The sequence below is a fragment of the Chlorocebus sabaeus genome, chromosome 17 (assembly GCF_047675955.1).
Source record: "Chlorocebus sabaeus isolate Y175 chromosome 17, mChlSab1.0.hap1, whole genome shotgun sequence".
NCBI classification, from domain to species: Eukaryota; Metazoa; Chordata; class Mammalia; order Primates; family Cercopithecidae; genus Chlorocebus; species Chlorocebus sabaeus.
This window is the reverse complement of record NC_132920.1, coordinates 24,824,359-24,849,410: the sequence shown is the minus strand read 5'-3', so window position 1 is coordinate 24,849,410 and position 25,052 is coordinate 24,824,359. Positions and strand designations below refer to the sequence as shown.

The following is a 25,052-nucleotide window of genomic DNA, read 5'->3' as shown; positions in this document are numbered from 1 at the left end:
TGGTTCTTCAGGCACGGTCTAAGTCCTTTATTACATATGTGAAGCTCTAAGTCAGTGAATTAAATTGGTTGCATTTTGGCTGCTGTTCTGCTTTCTTCTGATGAATTGTGTATTTACTAGGATTAATTGATGACAGAACAATAAGGTTTGTTTGACTGAGTCTGTTCTTCAACCACACACTGGCTTAAAAAGTGCTCATGAGAGGAGAATGGGATACAGTTCAGTTATTAAAAGAGGCTATTTTCAGTGCTGCTGAAGTTCAAACACCTTGTTTTATGTATAAAAAATAATCACAGTTCCTATAGCACCCATAGTGCTACCTCCTTCGTAATACACCATCCCACTTATTTACAACTGTCCTCGTCGCCAGACTCTACAAGGCAGGTTTCACGACTACTGGGCTTACCTCTGTCTCTGGCCCTTAACAGAGTGCCTGGCACCTGGGTGGCACTCGATTATTTCTTGAAATAATAGCTATTATTAGTACTTACGGGTGTGTGTTTGTTTGTTTTGACATGAAGTCTTGCTCTGTCACTTAGGCTGGAGGTGCAGTGACGCGATCTTGGCTGACCGCAACCTCTGCCTCTTGGGTTCAAGTGAGCCTTCCACCTCAGCCTCCTGAGTAGCTGGGATTACAGGCACCTGCCGCCACACCCGGCTAATTTTTTGCATTTTTAATAGAGACAGCATTTCGCCATTTTGGCCAGGCTGGTCTCGAACTCCTGGCCTCAAGTGATCCACCCACCTCGGCCTCCCAAAGTGCTAGGATTACAGGCGTAAGCCACCATGCCCAGCCATTACGGGTGTTTTCAATTAAAATTTATATATGAGGGGGGGAAAATACCCTGACTTGTATTAAATGATTTCTTCTTTGGAAGGAACCATTCCTTTTCATTGGCCTGAAAGAGCAATGCAAGTGTCTCGTGGGTGGGAGTGGGGAGGTTCCCATACTATCCCCACCCATAATGCCTGTCAAGCTCTAGGCTTCACTGTTTCCCTGGATGAGGTTAAAAGGGCCCAGCCAAGATATCTGAGTGCTCTGCTCAGTGAAGTTTTGGGGATAAAGAATCCTGCCTAAGGGGTAGTAGGACCCTAGAAGGAAGTGAACAGCATTATAAGAGAGAGAATGGGCACAAGCAGAAATTAACTACCCAAGAACGAAGACTCTGGTGACCACAGCAGGAGCAGTGATTGGAGAGGCGGTGTGAAGACCTTTAGACTGAGCTCTAGGAGACCTGGTGTGGGCTTTTTATTTGGTTATATGACCTTAATCTCTGGGATTTGGACCAGGCAATCTAATACACAGTGTGTCGTGGTTGTTCAGATCTGTGCTGCCTGGTCCCTCAGTCACACATGTACCTGCTCTCTGGAGGTACTCTGTGGGAGGAACTGTGGGGTCTACAAAGTCACCCAGAATAGATCTCAATTCCCAGAGTTTCCAGTCTAATGCAGTCAGTCAGGCCTGCATTGGCCCTTCATCTTCCATACTCCACACGTTCTGCTCCCTTCCTAAGGAAACTTACTCAAGGGGAGACGCAGCTTACTGTGCCCTCTTCATTCTTGTTCAGAGCTTCAGTCCTAAATCCACAGCACTGAGTGGGGCAACCTCATGGAATCTCTAAAGGCAGCAGCTTCGGGAGCCACTCCATGCTTCTTTCTGATCTCTGTTCTATGTACACACATACACATACACACACACACACACACACACACACACACACACACACACACATATACACACACACACATACATACACACACACACACATACACACACACATACACACACACACACATACACACACACATACACACACACCCACACACACACACACACACACACACACACACATACACACACACACACACGTCATGCCCACAGTCATGCCCAGACCTCAGCAAGATACCCCTCAGCCCAATAGGGGAAGTTGGGGGTGGGAGTGGAATGTGCTATAGTAAAAAGAGCACTTGATTTGGTATCACATCTGACTTTCAACACTAGCTTCATCTTTGTGATCATCAGGAACTTACTTGTTCGTCTTCTCAAGAGTATCAGTGTTCTTATCTTTCAAGTGGAGGCAGCTATGGGAAAGAGATGACAGGCTTCAGTGGGATAATGTCTGTAAAGTACCCAACATCATCTGCCTCTTCTCTCTTTTCATCCTCTTCCCCCTCCTTCTCATAAAATGTTATATATGTCACTTACAACAGCACCATTCCTGAGTCAGGAAGGTGATGGGAGTGGGAAGGTGGGGAAATACAGTTAGCGTCTCTCCAGGGTGGGTGTCAGGCCCTTCTCCCTCCAGATTCGTTCTATGAGACCATTAGTATTGTCCTTATCTGCAGTAGTGCTTTACTCAGTTCTCCCCAAACTTCTACTGCATATTTGTACTTCTTTCCATGTCTCTTTCTCCAGACTTCAGTAAATAGAGAAATGTTTGGAACCATCCACCTCTACACAAATAGGCATGATACAAAGTGGAAGGTGCTAGGCATCTGGAGAGTAAACTAAGGTGCTATAAAAGCTCTGAAATGAAAGGGCAAAGAAAAGGCGGGGGGAGGGCAAGGGATCTTGGAAAAATGGATGTAGATTAAGGTATTTAAACTGGATCTTAATGAATAGATGTGGGCTATTTGGAAATGGGCAAAAGTTATGTGGTTGCAGATAAGTTTCAGGGTGAGGTTAGCAAGGGAAATAAAAGGATCAATGTAAAGGGGTACTTCAGAATGACTGGGTGATCCATTTTTCATTCAGTATGTAGCTATGGAGCTCCTGCTCTGTACTGGAGACACCATATATCAGACAGAGTTGGTCCCTGCCCTATGAGCTCACACTCTAGTAAGACAAGAAATAAACAAAGAGGCAAATAAAGTTTTTACAATTTACAGTTGGTGCTATAAAAAAACACAGAGCATTAAGAAAGAGAATAACTGGTGGGGGAAGGATGTACTTAAAGATGTGGTCAGGGAAGGCCTCTCTGAGAAGTGGCCTGGAGTGTATAAGGAACTGAGAGGAGAGAGAAGAGAGACGCATGAGTGAGGCTGGAGGGACTGGCAGGGGGTTGGTAAGCATTGGTGTGGAGTTTGGCTTTTGCTCTGTACTCCAAATTGGGAACCAATGCAGGGTTTCAAGCACCACAGTGACCACAATACGTGGCATATTTTTAAAGATGATTGTTTCTGTGGTGTAGATATTTTCATTATCTCTTGCTGCATAACCCCTTCTCACAGTCGTTTAAGGCAACACATGTCTATGATCTCACAGTTTCTGCAGCTCAGGAGTCCAGACACGGCTTAGTTGTGTCCTCTGAAGGGTGAGGATCTGGGACAGGTTAGTATCACCATAGCCCATGTTTGTGGGTGTCCAAACCCAGGTTTCGAATGTGTATCTAAAGTTGGTTAACCTGTGTCATCTTGGACAAGTCATGTGAAGTCTCTTGAATCTTGGTTTCCCCATCTATAAAATGGGCATGATAACACCCACTGGAGGATTATAATCAGGAATAAAGGATACAATGCTTGTAAAATATCTGCTCTGGAGCCTACAATATAAGATAGCTGATAAACTGTAGTGTTCAACAGTGTAAGGACACACTCAAGTCAACGAAACTCACCAGAGACTCATGTGTTGACCAGAATCCCAATATTAAAAACATATGAAAAATAACTCACTAGGCTGCCTGACATATACATGCCATGTGGTCAACACATTTTCTCCTCCAAAGGAATGCCTACATGAGGAGACTAAGAGCTATCAGAAACTATTTTGTAGGTTGGAAGAAGGGTAGAAGCTGTAATGAGGGCTCAGGCTGTCAAGGAACTGCTCAGGCCACTCTTCATGGTCTAAGGCAGAGACATGGTGACCAAGGCATGCTCTTGGGCATTCTTGCTGGGCATCAAGTCGACTTTGCCCTTTCTGTTGTATTCCTAGGTGGATTATGACACAGTTTATCAGGCGATGGTTCTGGCTGCTTGGTATTTCAGCCCAAGGATGCAGTGCCCAGACTATGACTGGTTGTGGGTGTTTCCCATGTTGACACGTCTCCTAGGATGTTCCCTTTCGGTTAACATCTCAGCTCACTGATTCTTACTGATCCTTTCACAAGGTGACTGAATCTCAAGTGGTGTGGGAGGGAGTGGGTGTGTCTTGTGGTATTTTCTAGTTAACATATTCTAAATACACAATTTATTCATTATGATCACTTAACAGATGAGGAAACTGAGGCACAGCAGGAAATCCCTGTGTAAGGATGGAGATTGAGTCAGGACCTTGTCCCTGGGCCCTTGTCGACTCCCAGTTCCATACAGTTTCCACTCCAAAAGGCCCTTTTTTGGGAATGGATGTCAATCAGGCAGACCCATGCTTTTCCCAAAGGAAACCTTTATAATTCAAATCCACCAGAACAAAATAAAAAACAATTCTGCTTCTGCCATCTTTATGAGAGCTGTGTCCAAAGCAGCCCCGGTAGAGAGAATGCCCTACGAAGCAGCCCTCCCCAGCGGGGCTTTCCAGCACAACGCTTGCCGTGGGCAACCAACCTCACCCCCACACCGCCCCCACCCCACACACTACCGCCTCATTTTTTTCAGTGCACAGCCCAGCCTGTATAAAAGATCCCAAAACGTTGGCTGAACGGGCCTTTCCTTGCGTCGGCTCCTTCACTCTGCCGTCTCCCTCCAGCGCGCTCGATCCACCGGGCTCGCTCCCCCGCGCGATTCCACAGATCACTCCAAAGCTGCCGCGCCAGCTCTTGCAAAAAAGCCTGGCGTGCCGGTGATCAGCTGGAAGCAGGCACCGAAGCGCAGCCTCCTGGAGTTGGGCTGAAGTAGCTGTCAAGCAGCTGTCTCCACCCGCCCTCCCCTCCCAGCACAAGTGACGCCGCCGGCCCCCGCGCCGCGCCTCCCCCTCCTCACGGCTCCCGCCCCTCAGCCCGCTCCGCCGCTCTCGCTCCGCGCTCCGCCACCCTCTCGCCCGCCAGCCCCGCAACTTCAGCCCGCGCGCCGCAGCTGCTGCGAGCGGACGCGGCAGGGCAGCCGGCGCTGCGGACAGCTCGCGTCCACCCGACTGCCTCCCGGGGTCCCCTTCACCCAAGTGAGCGAGCTCAGGCTGTCTGCAAAGCCGGAGGTGCGGGCAGCTCCGGGCGTTGCATTGGTGCGGAGGCTTTTATATGCCATGCCAGAGAACCCTGAGTGTGCCCCTGACATGACAAGGAGCCGTCGTCGTTAGGTGGGTTCACCTTTTCATTTCTCCTTTTTAGCTTCTGATTTTGCTTACAACCCGGTGAGGTCTGTGTGGGGAGGGGTGTCCTCGACTTGAATGAGCGTTGCATGCTAAGCAGCTGTTGAAACTGGAGCGTCCTCGGCTTCCACCACCCTGGTGGATTCGGGCATCTGAAGCCCGCAGGGTACAGTCGGGAAGTTGCTAGGCAAAAGGGGCACGCGCACTTTTTGCAAGCAGAACTGAAGGATGCCCTGGAGAGTGGAGGAACGGGCCAAGGTTAGAGGGGCCCACAGCATTGCCCGGCGTTGGGACATTTCTGGGGCGAGGAAGCGCCGGGCCCTGGGAGTCAGGGAGGGGTATGTGTGCGAGCGCCCCCAGATGGGAGTCCTGGGTGGCCCCCTGGCACGGAACGACTTCGGCATTCGCAGTGCCTATGGGGAATCCAGCTCAGGGCTGATGGCAGTCTCAAGGGTCTTCACTTGCCCCCGAGCTGCCCGATTGAGCTGGACTATGAACCAGCTCTTTCCTCACCGTGTGTGAATTCCAAATTGTCCAGGTGGAATGGGAGGATGAGAATTGGAAACGGGGGCAAGAAAGGAAAAAAATGTGTTGCTTCGATGCCGACCTGTGTCTGGAAAGATGGGGGGAGGGGATGCACCTGAGGACAGGAGCACCCTAGCAGGTATCCGTGGCGTGGGAGGGGGCTGGCCAAGCGGAGCATGTGCAGCTCTCTTGCCCGAGACGATGACCTTCTAGCTCCCTCTCACAGGGCAGTGGGCAGCTGATAGAGACCCCTCACGTTCGAAGGGAGTAGGTGCATTTTGAAATTAGGTAAGCAGAAGTCATCAGGTGCTAAGGTGGCAGAGGTGCTGTGAGAAGTGACAGCTCCCTGGAGAGCAAGTGGAAAAGCGGGAGAATCGGGCTAATTCTGCTGGGATGGGGGTGGCACAGAGTGAGATTGGTAGGCTCCCAGGTCCTTGTCTTGGAGATACCTACATGTTGCTTGAGTGAGTGAGGAAAAATGTTCAAGCTTTTGATCTGGGAAAACAGTTGTGACTGTCTTAAAATAAATGTTGGAGCTGTTTCCTCCCTGCTCCCCACTTCTTACCCTCTTATGTCCACACACTTGGTAGAAGATCTAGGATTGTGACTAATCACTGCCCCCATTCTGAAGAAATTGTACTTGGCCATCTCTACGGGACTGGGGGCATCCTGTGTGAGCGTCTGCCCGATTGTTACCTGACACACAATCATTTCTTCCCTTTTGTTTTCTATCGGGTCTGTCTTGCTCTAAGAGTGTACCCACCTCCTTCCCTCCCCTACCTGGGTATTCCCACTCATTCAATTCCCCTCTTCACCTTGCTCCTCCAGCCATTTTGGACCAGCCTCTGAGCTTGCCCACTCACACCATCTACCTTCATCAAATTGTATTTTAGCTGCTGTCACAGCACGGGATGTCAGCCATGAACTCTCCGAGAACCAGCACCATCAAGGCTATTCTCCAGTGGTTAATTAGGAAGCATCAGTAGTTATCCTTCTGTAGGAACAAACTGCAGGGATGTGCCAACTTAGGGAAACAGCGGCTTGAGGCACTCCCCTATCTGAAGCCTCCATCTCCCAGCACTCAGGATTAGCTTTCTGTGCTCAGCTTCCCCTTCAGTTACAATAGTGTCAAATTGTGTCTTTTCCCCAGGAAGGTAATGCATCTGCCTGTCCAAAAATTTACTGCATCCAAACATTTGAAAACTTGAACATTGGAGAATCTGTTTAGTAAAAACATACTGCACATGTTGCTCTTCCAAAGGACCCCCCAGTTGCTGTTGCTTCCCTCTTCCTCTGACACTCTAATGTGAGATTTCTCTTTGAATATTTTATCCTTAGTATAAATATAAAGAAATACCAAGCTAGAGAGAAGGAAAACCAAAAGCATGCACTAGGGACTTGCATAGAATTCTGATTACCCAAACACAATTCCAGAAATGGCTCTCCTTCCTTTTGTTAACTGCAAAGTGAAGTTATTTCCAGCAGACAAGGGACCCACCCAAGGTTGACCTGGAGAAGCCAAGGAGGCTGGGGGTGGGTGGAGGGAGATATTTATATCTGTGGGTCTTGTTAGCTAAACTCGCATAAAAATTCTGCTCTTTAGTATTGATACCCATTGACCTGGGGCCCTGCTAATGACTGCCAAGTGTCCTTCTCTAAATCTGAGGTCACTAAAGTGGAAACACCCCTATTATAATAAAACCCCACAGCCCAACTGTTATATCAACCACATGCCCACTTCTAAGTATTACCAAGACACTTCTCTGTTACATTTTGTGTTAATTCAGATTATTGGTTCACCCCTCTGTCAAGAGACTAAAATATAGACAAAGGCAACTGTGCATGGTGAATAGCACAGATTTCAGATTTTATATTAAATAGCTGAATTGTACATGCAACAGTCCCTTGGGTTGAAGGGTTTGCAAACCAGAGTTTTATTTAATCATTTATTGCATTCAATAGATTATCTGTTTTCATTCTGAAAAGAAGTCAGAAGTCTAAAAACAGTTCCTTGCTTTTCTTGGGAGGAAGTGGTGATAGAAGTGAAAGTCCATTTTATTTACACAATGGGTGCTCCTCAGGGCAATGGCAGATTTGACTTTCTACTTGGGCTTCCTGCACTGGTGGTCCTGTGAGCAGGGCCTCGTGCTTGTGAACAGCTCCTTAAACAGGGTTATTTTCATCTGCCAAGCTGAGCTCCATGAGCTGGGAGAGATAGACAGCTTGTGTTTGTGGCCATTCAACCAGAAAAGAATACCAGCTGAAAACAGACAATGGAGCAAGGGAATTGGGGTGGGGGTGGGGAGAGGAGGTACAGATAGCCCAGTCGCTCATAATTGGCTCCCCAAAGGCAAACCTAGGTGTAGAACGGTGTCATAAAGCAGTTGTCATGTAAACACCCTGCAATGTGATTATTAGAAAGATCTGTTCAGAAAAGGAGAATGATCATGAGTATATGCCTTTTCATCTGGAAGGAGCCCTTCTTTTAGCTTCGTTTCTTCATTTCATTTACTTATAGGCAGTTTCGTGAAACGACATTTTTCCCCTGAAAATGAGAACCTCACTGTTATGCATATGGAAGCCTTCAAGTTGATTCAATTGAACAAAACCACTCAATGCATCATGTATCTCCAGAGAATTAAGCATGAAACCCTCACATGTCCTCTTCCCTCTTCTGTGTCTCCTTTCTGCAGCCACCAACTTCTTCTGTAGGTTCACGGTCCAGGTTTTTGTCTTGTTTTGTTTTGCTTTTTGGTCACAGTAAACTCATCTCACTTAGGTTGGAAACATTCCCTAAAAATAATCAATGTTTTCCTGAGTGCAGCAGGCTATCTAGAAAAAAGATCATTTACACATGGCCCTGTGCTGGATTTAATTCCCTCAAAGGAAACCCGGAACACTATGAAGAAAAGAAGCTGCTCCAATTTATTTTATTGTGCACTGTTTACATGAACTGATGAGCGCTGTGTGGAGGGGATGAATGTTTTCACAAGTTCATTACATTAATTAAAAAGGAAATTAGATTTTTTCAACAGTGAAAGCAAATGAGGTGCAATATTTCTATGTTGTGTTCCATTAGATCAAAATGAGTTCTCTACCAGACCAAGGAGAGAGGAATCTCAAAGGAAGTATTTTTTTACACCGTTTAGCATTCTAAAACTGATTTGCAATCATTTTTAATTCTGAGGTGGATTTTAAGTTCAAGTCTGTAATGTTATATAATTTAGGAGAATCCCACTTTTGTTTCAATTTAAGCATATGTTTACTGGGCAATTATTCTAAGGTCTGGACAAAGTTAGACATCTCATTCAACATAAAAGTATAATATATTGGCCGGGTGCGGTGGCACACACCTGTAATCCTAGCATTTTAGGAGGCTAAGGTGGGAAGATCACTTGAATCTAGGAGTTTGAGACCAGCCTGAGTAACATGGTGAAACTCCATCTCAGAAAGGGAAGGGAAGGGAAGGGGAGGGGAGGAAAGAGGAGGGAAAGGGAGGGGAGGGAGGGGAAAATTAGCCAGACATGGTGGCGCATGCTTGTAGTCTCAGCTACTCTGGAAGCTGAGGTGGGAGGATCACTTGAGCCTGGAAGGTCAAGGCTGCAGTGAGCAGAGATAATGCCACTGTACTGCAGCCTAAGTGACAGAGTGAAGCCCTGAAGAAAAAGAAAAAGTGTAAGATATTGATTATACCTTCCAGGGAGCACAGTCTGGTGGAGAAGTAGGAGGAGCACAGTTGAGTTGGATAGTGTGTTGTGGGTGACTGGATGTCCTGGTTTGCCCCATAGACACCTGTTGTTGCAGCATAATTATTAATAGCACTACCTTTCACTCAGAAGTGTTGCAATCACATAGTCACCCCAGAGAAAAGGACTATGAGAGGTCAGAGGAAGAAGGCTGTGGTTGGAGCAGTCAATGAAGATTTCATTCATGTGTCTATTCTAAGATTACAGGTAAACAGAAAGGAAAAGGGAATATTTACCAGACAAAAAGACTGGGAAGACTGTGAGCTCCCTGAAGGCACAGAGGGTCTGTTTTGTTTGTTCCTATATCCTTGGGACTTGCATACTGCCTACCTGATGGTAGGTATCAACTATTAACTAACTGCCTGTGAACCTAGATTTAAGATCAAGACTGAAGGTAGGAAAGTTAGGGACAGTCAAAAGGCATGTCTTGCAAGGAAGGTCAGATAAGAACAATTGTGAAACAAGGCTACTATTAATGATGATGATTCTAGAACAAGGTTGGCCAACGACCATCCCGAAAACCAACTTTATGTACAGAAAACAACAGTGTCTTTTAATTCTTTCTTGTATTTGCCTCTTAACTTTTGGGTTTAATGTTATTGGCCTTTACCTCTACCCCTGGAATTGATCTCTTCCTTCTCAAACAAATTGTTTTGGATGTTAAATGAAGAAACAATGACTCCATTCTCTTCAAGCTTGTCTCCTTCTGACCTTGGCTTCCAGGTGAGCTCTTGGAAGGAAGGCAAGGGCAAGAAAGTGGGGAGAGTACCTGAGAAATACAAAAGCAAGGCAGAGAAACACTAAAAGCACCTGTGATTTTCCTCCTCCTACTAGGAGAAATAAATTCAAAGTGACAGTTTCCTGGAGCTCCTGGAGCTAGTGCAACTCCCAAGAGGTCAATCTCAGTATGACATTTGATTTCTCTACTTTTTGCTACATATGAAGTCCTGGAATGACTTGGCCTTGGCCTTAGCTGTGACAGTCTACCTTCCAATTAATGTATACTCACACTAGGTGCCCTGCTGATATGCAGAGGTTCAAGGTTAACCTATCCTATGTGAAGATTCCAAGATAACTACCAGCTGTAACCCTTGAATTGCAGTGCCACACTTTTAGTTTATAAGGTTATTGGCACCATTTTAGCCATTGTGATCTGTATCCTCCCAAGTTCTCATCTAACCTAGAGTTTTCTCAGTGATGCTTCATCCTGAGAAATAAGTGGAGCTTACAAAGAAAGAGAGATGAAGCAGAGGTGATGGACACCCACAGGTGATCTAACATTCATCAGGGCTCAGTTGCAGACAATAGAATCTACTCAGCAGAAAGGATCTAAAATAAAATGGGTTACAGGATGGTTGGGCCAGGAAGGCCAACTAAACACTCTCTAAGTTGAAGGATAAGGAAACACACTCTAGGTTGAGCTTTTTGGAACACCTAAGAAAAGTACATTGTAAAACAGGGCTACTGGAGCTACTGCCTAACCTATACTCAAGAAGCTGTGCACTGGCTGGGCACGGTGGCTTACACCTGTAATCCCAGCACTTGGGGAGGCTGAGGCAGGTGGATCATTGGAGGTCAGGGGTTTGAGACCAGCCTGGCCAACATGGTGAGGCCTCATCTCTACTAAAAATACAAAAATTAACTGGGCACAGTGGTATACGCCTGTAATCCCAGCTACTCGGGAAGCTGAAGTAGGAGAATCATTTGAACCTGGGAGGCAGAGGTTGCAGTGAGCAGAGATCATACAACTGCACTCCAGCCTGGGCAACAAATTGAGACTCCATCTTCAAAAACAAAAGATGCTATGCACTGATTTGAGAAGCTACTGGCTCCAGAATGAGACTACCACTAGCATGATCAGGAAAAAGCCAGCCAGGAAGCCACTACAGAAAAAGCAGATACTCCATGAAGGTGGCTGCCAACAGTGACAATAGAAGAAGCAGAAGTCTGCTATGGTAGGCAAAATAATGCGCATCCAACCCCCAAAGATGTCCATGTCCTAATGCCCGGAACCTGTGACTATGTCACCCTGCATAGCAAAAGGGACTTCGTAGATGTGATTAAGTCAAGGACTTGACAGTATCCCGGATTATCCAGTTGGGCCCAACCTAATTCTATTTGTCCTTAAAAACAGAGAATCTTCCCCTGCTGTGTCAGAGGGAATGAGACTATAGAAGGAAGATCAGGGAGATGGAACATTGCTGACTTTGAAGATAGAGGAAGGAGCCACAAGGGAAGGAATGCAGGTGACCTCTAGAAGCTAGAAAGGGCAGGGAAATAGATTTTCTCCTCAAACCACCATAAGGGAACACAGACCTGCCAACACCTTGATTTTAGTCCAGTGAGACCCATTTTAGACTTCTGTCCTCCAGAACTGTAAATATGTGTCATTTTCACTTTAAGCCAGTAAAATTGTGGCAATTTGTTACAGCAGCCATCTGAAACTCATACACACAAGCCTTGCCCTGGCTTCTACCTTCAATCTTGTGCAAGTGCATTTGACAGAGACCCCAACTCACACATGGAATCCTAGTTGCAGGGGATTCTGGGCAGTGCAGTTTTCAGCTTCCCAGCTCCAGTAAGGAAGGCAGCAAAAAGGGGTTGGGACGATGCTGAGTGCCAATCACTGTATCCGGTGCAGCTGCCAGTGAAAGTCATGAGGAACTCGGGGAGCTGCAGGTGTATGTCCATGGCACGATCCTTCTCTGAGGGACAGTAGCATGTGGCAGAACACAAGTGGATGCCTGAGATTTTTAGGAAGTTTAACAAGCGTTAAGTCATTAAGATACAAAGGGGAGGTAGGGGAGAGGCATCAGAATAGTTGCCTGTTTTACCACATTAGAAGTTACTCTCTGGAGGATACCCTAATTAACCTTGATGTAATTATTATTTATTGTGTGCCTCTATCAAAATATCTCATGTATCCCCTAAATATACACACCTACTGTGTACCCATAAAAATTTAAAAATAAACAAATAAGTTAAAAAAAAACGAAAAAGTTGCTATCTGGAGATTAAGGAGAGATTTTATGTAAGTATCCATATCAGGGATAAATACTGACTTTCTGCAATTTAACCTTTAACTACTTATAGCCCGTCCATATGGCAGATTGGCAGATTATATTTTCCCAAAGATGCCCTCAGTAATAACTCCCACCGCACATGATCTTTCAATAAAGTGACTCTGATACATTGAGAGATGGGGGTTTATTTTCTCTCCCCTCAAAACTGTGGCTTTCTCAATCAATAGAGAATGTGATTTCTAAGGCTAGATCATAAAAGAACATTCAACTTCTACCTTACTGGTTGGAATACTAACTCTTGAAGTTATCAGCTGCCATGCAAGCAGTCTGACTATCCTGAGACTACCATGCTAGGAGGAAGCCCAAGCTACCTGTCTATGATCACATAGAGAGAACTGAGAAGATGAGAAAGAGGAAGATGCCTGGCCAGCCCCCAGCTCCTCCAAACCCTGCTGTTCCATGTCCAGCCACCATCTGACTGAGGAGAGACCCTGAGCCAGAACTGTCTGGCAGAGGCCTTCCCAATTCCTGACTCACTGCTGTTGTTTCAGGCCACTACATTTTGGAATGATTTGTCACACAGCAATAAATAACTAGATCGGTTTATACGGCCAGACAGAGAAAAAGGTCAAATATGACCACAGTCTTGTGTTATTCCTATCAAATTTCTTCGCTGTGAGGTAAATAACATGATAGTAGCAGTCACAGAACAGCCAAATCTAAAGCTCACCTTCGCCTCCTGCAGAATATTGGTCTAAGAAATCCATTCTTAAATTGTATATTAGAAGCAAACTGTTGCACATTTTGGTTTGTTTGTCGGGGGAGGATTTGGGAAAGTGGAGTTGGTACCATGGAGAAGGAGTTTAGTTTCAAACTGGCTAATCTAGCATGTGAACAAACAGGAATCCAAATAACTTCTTTTCAAAGCAGAGCTGTCTCAATGTAGCAAGTATAGGTAGTACAAACCACACTTCAGGAAGTGTCCTCAAATTAGGGGCCCACTTAGGAGATGGAGAAAAAGAGAAGAAAAGAGTGCTAGTAAGAAAAAGTGCCAGTCACAGTGACTTGCTCCTGTAATCCCTGCACTTTGATATGCTGAGGCGAGTGGATTGCCTGAGGTCAGGAGTTCGAGACCAGCCTGGCCAACATGATAAAACTCCAGCTCTACTAAAAATACAAACAAATTAGCCAGGCGTGGTGGCGGGTGCCTGTAATCCCAGCTACTTAGAAGGCTGAGGCAGGAGAATCACTTGAACCCAGGAGACAGAGGTTGCAGTGAGCCGAGATCGCACTACTGTACTATAGCCTGGGCAACAAGAGTGAAATTCTATCTCAAAAAAAAAGGAAAAAAAAAAAGCGGAAAAAGAAAAGAAAAAGAAAAAGTAATTGGAGTATCGACTATGCTCTGACACCTGCAGTACATTCTGCCACAGCTGGCGATCCCTTACTTCCTCCAGCCAGCTGACTGCTGCTGTTTCCTTTTCTGCCACTTCTTTTTTTTTTCTTTTTTGAGATGGAGTCTTGCTTTGTCGCCCAGGCTGGAGAGCAGTGGCGTGATCTCAGCTCACTGCAAGCTCCGCCACCCAGGTTCACACCATTCTCCTGCCTCAGTCTCCCGAGTAGCTGGGACTACAGGCGCCCGCCACCGCGCCCAGCTAATTTTTTGTATTTTTAGTAGAGACGGGGTTCACTGTGGTCTGGATCTCCTGACCTCGTGATCCGCCCGCCTTGGCCTCCCAAAGTGCTGGGATTACAGGCGTGAGCCACCGCGCCCGGCCCTTTTCTACCCCTTCTCTTCTGCACACCCCTTCTTCTTTGATACCTGAAGTCTGCTGTTCCTCAAGTTTAAGTTCAAGGTCCAGTTGAGGATAGTCATCACGATACTTTAGTCCAAGTGATAGTGCCTTATATCTCTGTGGATTTTTGCAGTTTTCAACAACTTTTACAACCATGGTCTCATTTAAACCACAGAACATCAATGTCTCTAATTTCACAAATTAGGAAACCAAACGAATGGATTAGCTGGTTAGCGCTGAGATGTTCTGACTCCTCACTGGGGGCTCTCCACCCCGGGAGGTCCACTTGGCCAGCCTGGAGGCAGCAAAAAGCAGTGTTTCTCTGAAGGGAGGAGAGGTGATTTGTTCTGCCTGCCGTCCCTCTTCAGTCACCAAACTGTGGCCTATTCGAAGTATGACCATTTTCTCTTACAACATGACTCATGTCCTCAGTTGGACACTTGGTTTTGCAAATGGAAACCTGCCCCTGTAATGACATAAAGGTCAGGAATTGGCTCCCTTTTCAGGCTCCCATGACATTCCAAAAAAAGTTTGCCCTTTGAATTTTGTCATAATGGTCTTTGGCCTAAAATAGGATAGAAATGGCACGTGGTGTTTCTTTTTTAAGGGTCATTTTTTTTTCCAGATCCTCAATGTGTATTTCTTCACATTAGGATGTTTTCCAGATGTAATTTTTGTTTTGTTTTGGTTTTGTTCTTTGGTTGTCACAAAATGGCTCTTTCCCTCACTGATGGAAGAAAATAGCCAAAGCAGGAAGGGACTAAGGGGCCGCATTAACTCAAGATGTTTCATAAATGTGAATATACAGTAATCAGGCTAAAGGTACTGAAAAAGGCCCTATTGAAAGGATGCATAGTTTTTCGTGTCGGGGACTCATTTCACTCCTTTATAATCCAGCTGGGGGGAGTATAAGCCTGGCCAAGCCTGGCACATAAGATTCTACATATGGTAAAAATGACCTTCCCTCTATCATCTCCCTTTAGGTGAATCATAGGATCCTGAGTATAGGTACAGAGGCAAGGCCTTCCTGGGCACAAGAGGAGTTTGAAGCCATTGAAATTTTCAAAAAATAAATACAAAGTCTAAGGCAGGTGTGGTGGTCTGTGCCTGTAGTCCCAGCTACTCCAGAGGCTGAGGTGGGAAGATCATTTGAGCCCAGGAGTTCAAGTCCAGCTCTGACAAGCCCTTCTCTTAAAACAACAACAACGACAAAAAGCAAGACAAAAAAAACCCAACAAATAAATGCAAATTCTGAATTACAGATATGTGTACACATATCTCATATTGCATGTTGACAGAAAGCTACAGAGTCTCACTCTGTCACCCAGACTGGAGCACAGTGGCCAGATCACAGCTCAATGCAGCCTCAATCTCCTGGGCTCAAGCAATCCTCCCACTTCAGCCTCCTGAGTAGCTGGGACCACAGGCTCATGCCACCACACCCAACTAATTTTTGTATTTTTTTGTAGAGATGAGGTTTCACCATGTTGGCCAGGCTGGTCTTGAACTCCTGGGCTCAAACATCTCCCTGCGTCAGCCTCCCAAAGTGCTGGGATTACAGATGGGAGCCACCACGCCTAGCCAAGCTTCTCATACAATGAAACACCCAATCTAAATAAACATGTTTTATATTATTATAAAAGTAATAGTTATCACTAAATATCACTAAACAGCACTGCTAATGTGCCAGCTACATATACTAATTCATTGGGTGCTCATAACACCCTGAGGTAATTACTCCATTTTATAGATGAGAGAATGGAGGTTCTGAAAAATTACTAAGAGGCAGAGCTTGGTTCTAAACCTAGGCCGTCTGGCATCAGAGTCTGGGCTGTGCTGCGACTGTGGATGTAAATACACAGACTCCAAATTCAGAGCCACAGTTCCCACAGCAACTGCCAGTTTGTAGCATGTTCAAAAAGCCCGAGTTCTCCCACATAACTTAGCTGAGTTGTGGCTGCCAGATCTTTTGGCTTAGCAACTCGAAACAGAGACTGTCCACGCAGGCTGAGGTTCTCAGTTGCTATCAAGGCGTTAATGAGACTCTTCAGGCTTCTATTATAATCAAGAAGAAGATTTTTCACATCCTCTATCTGCGAGGTTCATTATTCCAGCTGGGTAAGCAGTGTGTCTGCAAAGATGCCCTATCATCGAGAAATGAAATGGGCACTTTTTCTCCAAGTAAGCAATGCATCCTGATAAATAACGCCATGTCAGTGGCGTGCCTTCTCCTTCCTCTTGCAAACGATTGACGCCTCAGAGATCTGATCAACCCCACAAAAGGGGAGGGAAATGGATAAAAAACAAACCTGAGAGAATAAAGGAATCATTCCTTGTCTTTTGTGAGGACTTTTGTCTGATCCGTGCCCACATGTAAAGTATCCCTTGATCAATTTTGTCTTAATTACTGAATGTAGGAAAACAAGCTCATTGTTAATTCATGCAGTTTTAATTTATGCATAGGAGAATTATGCAGGATAATTACCTGCAGTTGAAGGAAAATGAATAGCGTCAGATGTGGTTAATTCACGCATGGTTTACCCTTCTATCTCTCTATCAGAAAAGATTTAAAGTGGTAACCAATCTGAATGATATGCAAAATTGCATTGGTTTGCTAAGTAGAAGTATTTTTCTTTCTTTGATTTGCATCACAAATAGAGTTCTCGGATTTGGACTGACTAGATTTGAATATAATTTCCAGAACAATAGCTGTGATTCACTGACTTAACTCATATTTTATCTCTTCCAGAAGTGCCCATTTTTCAAATCAGTGCAAGAGAAGTTATCTTCATGGGCCCCATGTTAGCCTGAGTACAACTTCCTTTATGGGGATAATTCAATGGGAATGATGAGTATTTCCTTTATCAAGATTTATGGGAGGTTTACAGTAATGATCACATTACTTGTTCCCACATTGTCCCTGAACCTCCATGATCCAGTGGCTTCCAAAAACTGAAACAAACAGCTGGAACAAATTATGGGGCAATGAATGGACATCAGTGGAAATTTCCCTGTGCCTTTTGTCAAGCAACAGATAGCTACTAAGGCCTCTTTGAACTCACACCTAGTAATTGAGAGAAGACTAAGAAGAGGTGGTTCAAGTTTACTGAAAAAAAAAAAAAAAAAAACTACTCCCTGATGCTGAGTTGAGACAGGTTACAATAATGAACAATTTTGAAAGGAGAATACCAGTATCAAAAGGAGGAGCCAGAGAAAGTATGTTCTTGTTATGACAGAGCAGTAAATTTTACTCTGAGCTTCCTTGTAACCAGGCAGAAAGGGGAACATAGGAAGTTATCACCTAAGTTACTGCTAGCAGAAAGATGGGCATACAAAATACAGCAGTTCCTTAAAGGACACATTCCCTTAGTGATGAACTGTAAAAGTAATATCTTATATGGGAACGTATACACGGGAGGTTAAATTGAGCTAGTTCATTGCAGTGAAGTTCAAGAGGCAACACCTTGCACGTTGATCTTCATTCTTATTTTCTTATCCCTCCATCAAGCTCTCTAAAGATCCAAAAAAGGCCAGCCAAAGGCAATTTCACGAAGAGAAAAAGGAAGATCTCTATTTGGCCCTTAATAGCCCTTTTTTGAGAAAAAGTGATACAACTTATCTAAGGCAACTTTACTTGCCATAATTAGATTTTATCTGCAGAAAATATTAGCAGGGTGAGTTGAAGATGACTTACCCCTTGCCCCACACCCCCTCACAGAGGAGCTCAGCTTAGACAATGGAGTTACAACTTCGTAATAATCTTATTACTGTGCCAGAACTTACCGCTTCAGGTTATAGGTTCTAGTAAGACCAACTTAATTAGGAAAACACAGCAAAGCATAAAAACACAAAGCTTTGTTTAGATAAGGCCATTTGTCTTTTTACCCTTGACCTTAGTGATGATGATGATAATAATAGGATAAGAGGTGTCATTTAACTGAGTGCATACTTTGTGCCTAGCACTACACTTTGGCTTGATTTTCTTTCCTTCCTTCCTCCCTCCCTCCCTCCCTTCCTTCCTTCCCTTTCTCCCTCCCTCCCTCCTTCTTTTCTTCCTTCCTTCCTTCTTCCCTCTCTCCCTCTCTCCCTCTCTCCCTCTCTTTTCTGGGCCTCACTCTGTCGCCCAGGCTGGAGGGCAATGGCGCAGTCTCTGCTCACTGCAACCTCCGCCTCCCGTGTTCAAGCAATTCTCCTGCCTCAGCCAGACATGGTGGGGCGTGCCTGTAGTCCTAGCTACTTGGGACGCTGCGAATCCCTTGAGCCTTGGAGGCGGAGGTTGCAATGAGCCCAGATCCCTCCGCTGCACTCTAGCCTGGGCAATAGAGCCAGATGTCGTCTCAAAAAATAAGTAAACAAGTAAATAAAAATAAAAACACTAACTGTCACCATCTTTAAGATTCTCTGTAACTTAAGGCCCTCTGTTAATGAGAGGTATGATGGCATGAAATTGCCTCGGAGTCAACTCTCAGGAAATATGTCATATATACACATGTAAAGTTTAGGCGAACTTTCATTTACTAAGACAAATGCCCTTATTAAACAATTTTCCTTGACTCTGGAAGTGCTAACAGAAACCTAACTGGTAAATTTGATACTTGCCATTTCCTGCTGTGAATATTAATTGTGGCACACAGTGTAATCCGGAATCCAAATGTGGAGGATGGCAGAGGGGGAGGGGTGCTATGACTGGCTGTGTGTAGCCACCTGTCCATGCTGTGGCCCCTTCTCTCTTCACCCTGAATACCCCAGTCTGAACAGTTGGAGGGCATCTGCTCCTGGGGCTGGAACACCCGCACTGCTGACTCAAACAATAGACTCATCCTGCCAAATGATGTATTTTTGGTACAGAAAAAAATTCTGGCCCTCCTAGGAATCGAAATGCATTCTTAAGTGAATGCATGTCATTTGTGAAAGACATTGCCTAGTTCACATTCTGAACTCTGCTCATCCCATTTGATTAGACTCAACACCCACATTCATGGCTCCCTGTATCTTCACTTCCAATGTCTTGGGATGAGGGTTGAGAAATATACCGTGTGAATGGCGTTCTTCAAAAAGAAAATGTTCAGAGCAGTTGATTATCTGGAGGGTTTTGCTGAAAAGCTCACAATCATATCAGAGAAAATTGACTCTTCAAAATCCCTCCTTCTGGTGGTAAAATACCCTGGGATCCTGTGCCACATTTCATACCAACTTACTTTATTTATTTATTTATTTATTTTGAGATGGAGTCTTGCTCTGCCACCAGGCTAGAGTGCGGTGGTGTAATCGCAGCTCACTGCAACCTCCGCCTCCTGGGTTCAAGCGATTCTTGTGCCTCAGCCTCCCGAGTAGCTGGGATTACAGGCACGTGCCACCACACCCAGCTAATTTTTGTGTTTTTAGTGGAGATGGGGTTTCACCATGTTTGCCAGGATGGTCTCGATCTCCTGACCTCATGATTTGCCCACCTTGGCCTCCCAAAGTGCTGGGATTACAGGTGTGAGCCACCGTGCCCAGCCTATTTTTTAATAGGAAGAGCTGATGATTTTTGACCTCCTGATATTATGTAGTCTCTATAATTGAATCTCACCTTATTAATTCAACTTTCAAGAGAGTTAAGAATGCACAGTAGTTAAAAATGACAGCCCAGGTACATGATAAAATTCATGAAATCAACCTCCTTTGAAGCTTTTTTTCCTCTAGGAGATGCATAGGAAGTCTCAACCTAGACTTTAGTAAACTGGAATTGACTTGATAATATATCCTCATCACTGGAACAAGAACAGCAATGAACCCTTTCACTGTTTAAGCACTTTCCATTAATTGACCTATATAATTTTCATAGCGACCTACGAGTTTGGTTCTTTTATTATCCCTATTATACAGATATGTCTGGGAAGCTTAAGCAACCTGTGAAAGCCACACAGTATAAAGTGGTGCTGCCATGCCGCAAACCCAGGGAGGCTGGATTCTTTGGTCTCAGCACTGCTGAAGTAGAAGGCTTTTGTTTTGTTAGTGAAACACTGGAAAACACAGGAACAGATGACAAATTCCAATCCTGACACGGGGCTCCTTTTAAGTCTTCACAACAATGCAATGAAGAAGTTCTTTGAAATCCTAAGATTCCCAGAACCATTCCTTGTATGGGACTGAATGAGTGATACAATTTTATCCTGTTTTTCTGGTAAATATTTGTAATGCCTTTTTCAAATATTTTTTGTAGTGAAGTTGAAGCCAAGTGACTAAAGAATATGAATGACTCCTTTTTTTTTTTCTTTACCTGTTAAAAGAATGGGAGGCAAATGTGACATGATCACTGCATGCTGTGTGTATGGAGAAAAATTAAACCCTAGGAAAATTTTTTTTTTTTTTAAGTACTTATGCCCAGGCCCCACCCCAGACTAAGTCAGAATCTCTGGGAATGAGGCTTGGGCAATGACATTTTTAAAAAGCTCCCCAGGTGCCAGGCGTGGTGGCTCACGCCTGTAATCCCAGCACTTTGGGAGGCTGAGGCAGGCGGATAATGAGGTCAGGAGTTTGAGACCAGCCTGACCAACATAGTGAAACCCCATCTCTGCTAAAAATACAAAAATTAGCCGGGCGTGGTGGCGTGCACCTGTAATCCCAGCTACTTGGGAGGCTGAGACAGAATAGCTTGAACCTGGAAGGCGGAGGTTGCAGTGAGCCAAGATGGTGCCACTGCACACCAGCCTAGGCGACAGAGCGAGACTCTATCTCAAAAACAAACAAACAAACAAAAACTCCCCAGGCAATTCTAAGATGTGGCCTGGTTTGAGAACCTCTAAATTAGACAATGCATTATATTAGGCTCTTTCTAGAGGTTATTGACAGTTATATCAATAGGAAGATGCAGAGATTGGGACAAGGATAAATATTTTAATGTAGCAGATGTCTTCAAATAAACCCATTAAATCTATTTCTAACAGTCAACATGACTGTCGATTTAACCCTAAGAGCATAAGTGCAGGATGTTACTCTCTGAATAGCAAAGATGACCCATTTATCCATTTATTTTTGTTGAAACTGAAATGCTGTTATTATTGTTTCACTGTGTTGTTGACCCTCGGTGAGCACCTAGTGGTGGGGAATGGTATGGGATATGAAAGTAAAACGCCTGGGGACGGGGAACAGGAGGTCATAGTGAGACCCCAGTCACTGTTCTTAACCCATGTGAGCACTGAATTGGATTTGTACTGATTGATGATGTTTGTGGGGCCGCAGGGCATTCTAAGAACTGATGATCCTCCCCTCCCATTTGACAGAAAATTAAGAAACGGGAAAAGGAAATTGTTATTAGTAAGGGAATTCTGCATTCTTAGCTAAAGGAGAACGGAGATAAGTAGTAACAAGACCCCATCTGGACGATAGAAACCCTCATTCCAGTTTCAGTTCTGCTAACAATCTTGTTGGAACAGTTGCCTACAGGTCAGTTTCAGAATACAGATGAATTTCCCTTCTATGCAACCTCTTCTTCCTGTAAAACAGGAATAATAATCACTGTCCTACCTAACTCACGGGTTGCTGTTAGCATATAGAGTAGGTGCCAAAGCATTTGGAAAAGTGCAATCTGCAAACATGAAATATTGTCCTGAATGCCCCTCGTCAATCAAGGGGTTTCTTTGAAGTTCCAAGTAATATTTGAGATACAAACAGCTGTGTAGCCACTAGAAGATGAACCTTTCTTTCTGTTGATTTTGATCTCTAATGGGTCACCTGCTCCTCCTAGCACCTGGTACTACTAAATTCTTTGGTAGCTCGCTATGGTGGAGAAGGCCTCTGGCAGTTGGTTTGAACACCTAACTTCCCTACATGGAGATTATTTCATCTTTTCATTTTTGCATGGCTGCCGTGACCCAGTTCAGTGCTTCCAGTTGGCTCAAATTGTGCATTTGTTTCTTTGGATCCTGACAGCCTAGGACCTCTCTGTTCTCTTGTTTATGGTGAAAGTCCCAGAATATCCCCACACGCTTCTGCCTATAAACCAGATGATACAGGCAAAATCTAAGGTTCCCTGACAACACGATTCTCTTCCCCTGTTGATCTGGGTCACATCCAAGAAGGATGCTCCCCAGTTTGGTTGGGGCTTCTGTATTTACACAGATGTTGGCCTGAGTGGAGTGGAAAATTAGCTAGATCTGGAATTTATTGAAACCAGTTAATTTGAGCACCAGTGTGGTCAGATTATAGGCTTCTTGTTTGCTTTGAAGTGGGATAGAGTAAACGCACCAGGCTAAAAGGCCAAACCAAATAATCTTCTAGAAAAAATAGACACATTCCCCTTCTCCATGGCCTCATCTTTATCTGCACAGGGACCTGAGGAGGACAAGGGTTTTCACATATTGCCTACAGTCTATGTCCCCCATTCTTACATTCACTGTGTCCTAAAGCACTCCATAAAGGGGGTAAAGGTTAAGAATTACTGTCTCTGAGACTACCCTCACCTACTTTCTGCTAGATGAGTGCCCTGATACTCTTAAGCTATTTGGGATTGTCTTTTTGTATCAGCAGTGGGCTGGTAGACACCCAATAAATAAACTTTTCAAACATACACAGGAATAGAGTAAATGAGGTAACAAATTCCTGAATATCCATCACCCAGTTACAAAAATCGGGAAAATTTTTCCATGCTCGATCGATCCCTTTGGTGATTGTTGCTGTTGAAGTATCTTAAAGCAAATTCAGACCTCTGGATTTCACTTCTACCTACTTCCACTGTATCTCAAGAGTATGCACACTTTTGTTTTGGTTTGGTTTTTTAGAGACAGGGTCTCACTCTGTTGCCCATGCTGGAGTCAGTGGCAAGATCATAACTCACTGTAGCCTCAAACTAAGTATGTACATTTTCTTGCCTAACCCTAGGGCCATTTTACACCTGACAAAATTAGTAAATAATTCCTTAATATCATCTAATACCTAGTACATATTAAAACATCCCAAGTGTCTCAAAAATGACTTTTCAGTTGGTTTGTCATCATAATCCAAATAGAATCCACACATTGCCTCTGTTGCTATGTCTCCTGCGTCTCTTCTTGTTCTTCTCTCACCCTTTTTTCCCGCGAATAAATTCTTTGATTAATAAGAATTCTGAGGCCCTGTGAAAATCTTTCCAGAGAAGATCTGTTCCCTGCTTTATTTCTCCCAGGCTGTCCAAAGAATCAGCACCTCTTACTCCACTATTTATAACTTCACCCAGGCTGATGAGATGAGGACACAAGAAAATGAATGAAAACTACTTTCTTCCCAGTGAACTAGAAAAAAATGGAAAAGACAAGGGCCGGAAGAAGACCAGGCAATAGAGTGAGATTTGAGTCCCAAAAAATAAAAAGTGGCCTTCAAACAATTCTTGTGTGACCCAGAGGATAGAGTACGTCCTGGGAATAAGCATAGGGAATGATGTAGGAGAAACAGGATTTAAAACTGGTGAGTGTGAGGTGATGGAGGGCACATTAGGGGAGACGGAAGTCTTGGGAAAAGTCTCCAGCCCTCATTTTCTTGCTCTGTAAGAATGGATGTGGCTCACACCTGTAATCCCAGCACTTTGTGAGGCTGAGGCAGGTGGATCACTTGAGGTCAGGAGTTCGAGACCAGCCTGGCCAACATAATGAAACCCTGTCTCTACTAAAAATACAAAAATTACCCGGGGTTGGTGGTACGCACTTATAGTCCCAGCTATTTGGGAGGCTGAGGCACGAGAATCACTTGAACCTGGGAGATGGAGTTTACAGTGAGCCGAGATCACACCACTGCACTTCAGCCTGGACAACAGAGCAAGACCCTGTCTCAAAAAAATAAAATAAATAAGAATGGATGTAACTCCACTCTAGGTAAATTGGCTAAGGACCATAAATAGGCAAGAGGATTGTGAAAGCTAACTTACTAACCTAAGTGAGAGCTTGGTGTGATTATAGGAGTTACGTGGGCCTCTGAGAGGGGAAACAATGGGACAGTGCCTTTTGGGCTCAGAATACAAGTAATATGGCATTTCACACATGTACAAATATGCCTCTAATATATTCTTTTGTCTTTGGTGTTGGGAATTTGCTGTATGTTGATGGATCCAGTCTCAGATGCATAAGCATTTGTTCTTTCTTTATGCTATATCGTACTTAAAGATAAGAATTAGATGGCCTTTTTTTATCTCATTACTGTCATTACAGCTTCAAATCCTTTAAACAAAGAATAGTAAGAAATTATTAAACACCCTTGATATACAATAAAAAGGAACATAATTCTGTTTTGTTAATAATCTAGATATTTGCATGTAGCTATATCTATCTGCTTTGCATTCTAATGACAAATTATTTGTCTTTGGCAACCAAAAATAACTCAGCAGATGTTATACATGTGGCTACCTTTTGGTATGCAGCAGCTAGGACCAGCAATGAAACCACTATTCCTTTTATGGCAGTTTAATTTACTAAAATTACCATGCAGAGGACATGTGTAGAGGCCTCTGGGAAGCCACTCAAGTTTGCAACTGCTGGCATATGACGGTACACACGTACATAGCATTGCCTTACTTTGTTAAGATCCTGCAATAACTCTTTGACACTGGGCTGTTCTGCAGTGAGTCAGTTTGTTATAGTTTTCTTCCTCTACTTTTTTTGGTCAGCTATACTTTGTTCAGTAATAATTCACGTGACTTTATACAAAACAGCACACATTTAGAAAGACCAAGATAATTTTTTTTTTCTTTTTTTGTATAAATTTATGGGAACCA

The 25,052-nt window shown here is 44.2% G+C and overlaps 1 protein-coding gene across 7 annotated transcripts in view; it reads left to right on the top strand.

Moving 5' to 3' along the window:
- RIPOR2 (RHO family interacting cell polarization regulator 2) overlaps window positions 1-25,052 on the top strand; it is a 244,298-nt gene that overhangs the window by 133,845 nt on the left and 85,401 nt on the right. Inside the window, exon 1 of one of the 7 annotated variants that reach the window (XM_038005766.2) lies at window positions 1,770-5,227. The exons of the other annotated variants lie outside the window; for them this stretch is intronic. The gene's annotated coding sequence lies outside the window, so the exon portion shown is untranslated. Of the gene's footprint in view, window positions 1-1,769; window positions 5,228-25,052 lie in introns of those variants that run through there. 7 annotated transcript variants of the gene reach the window in all.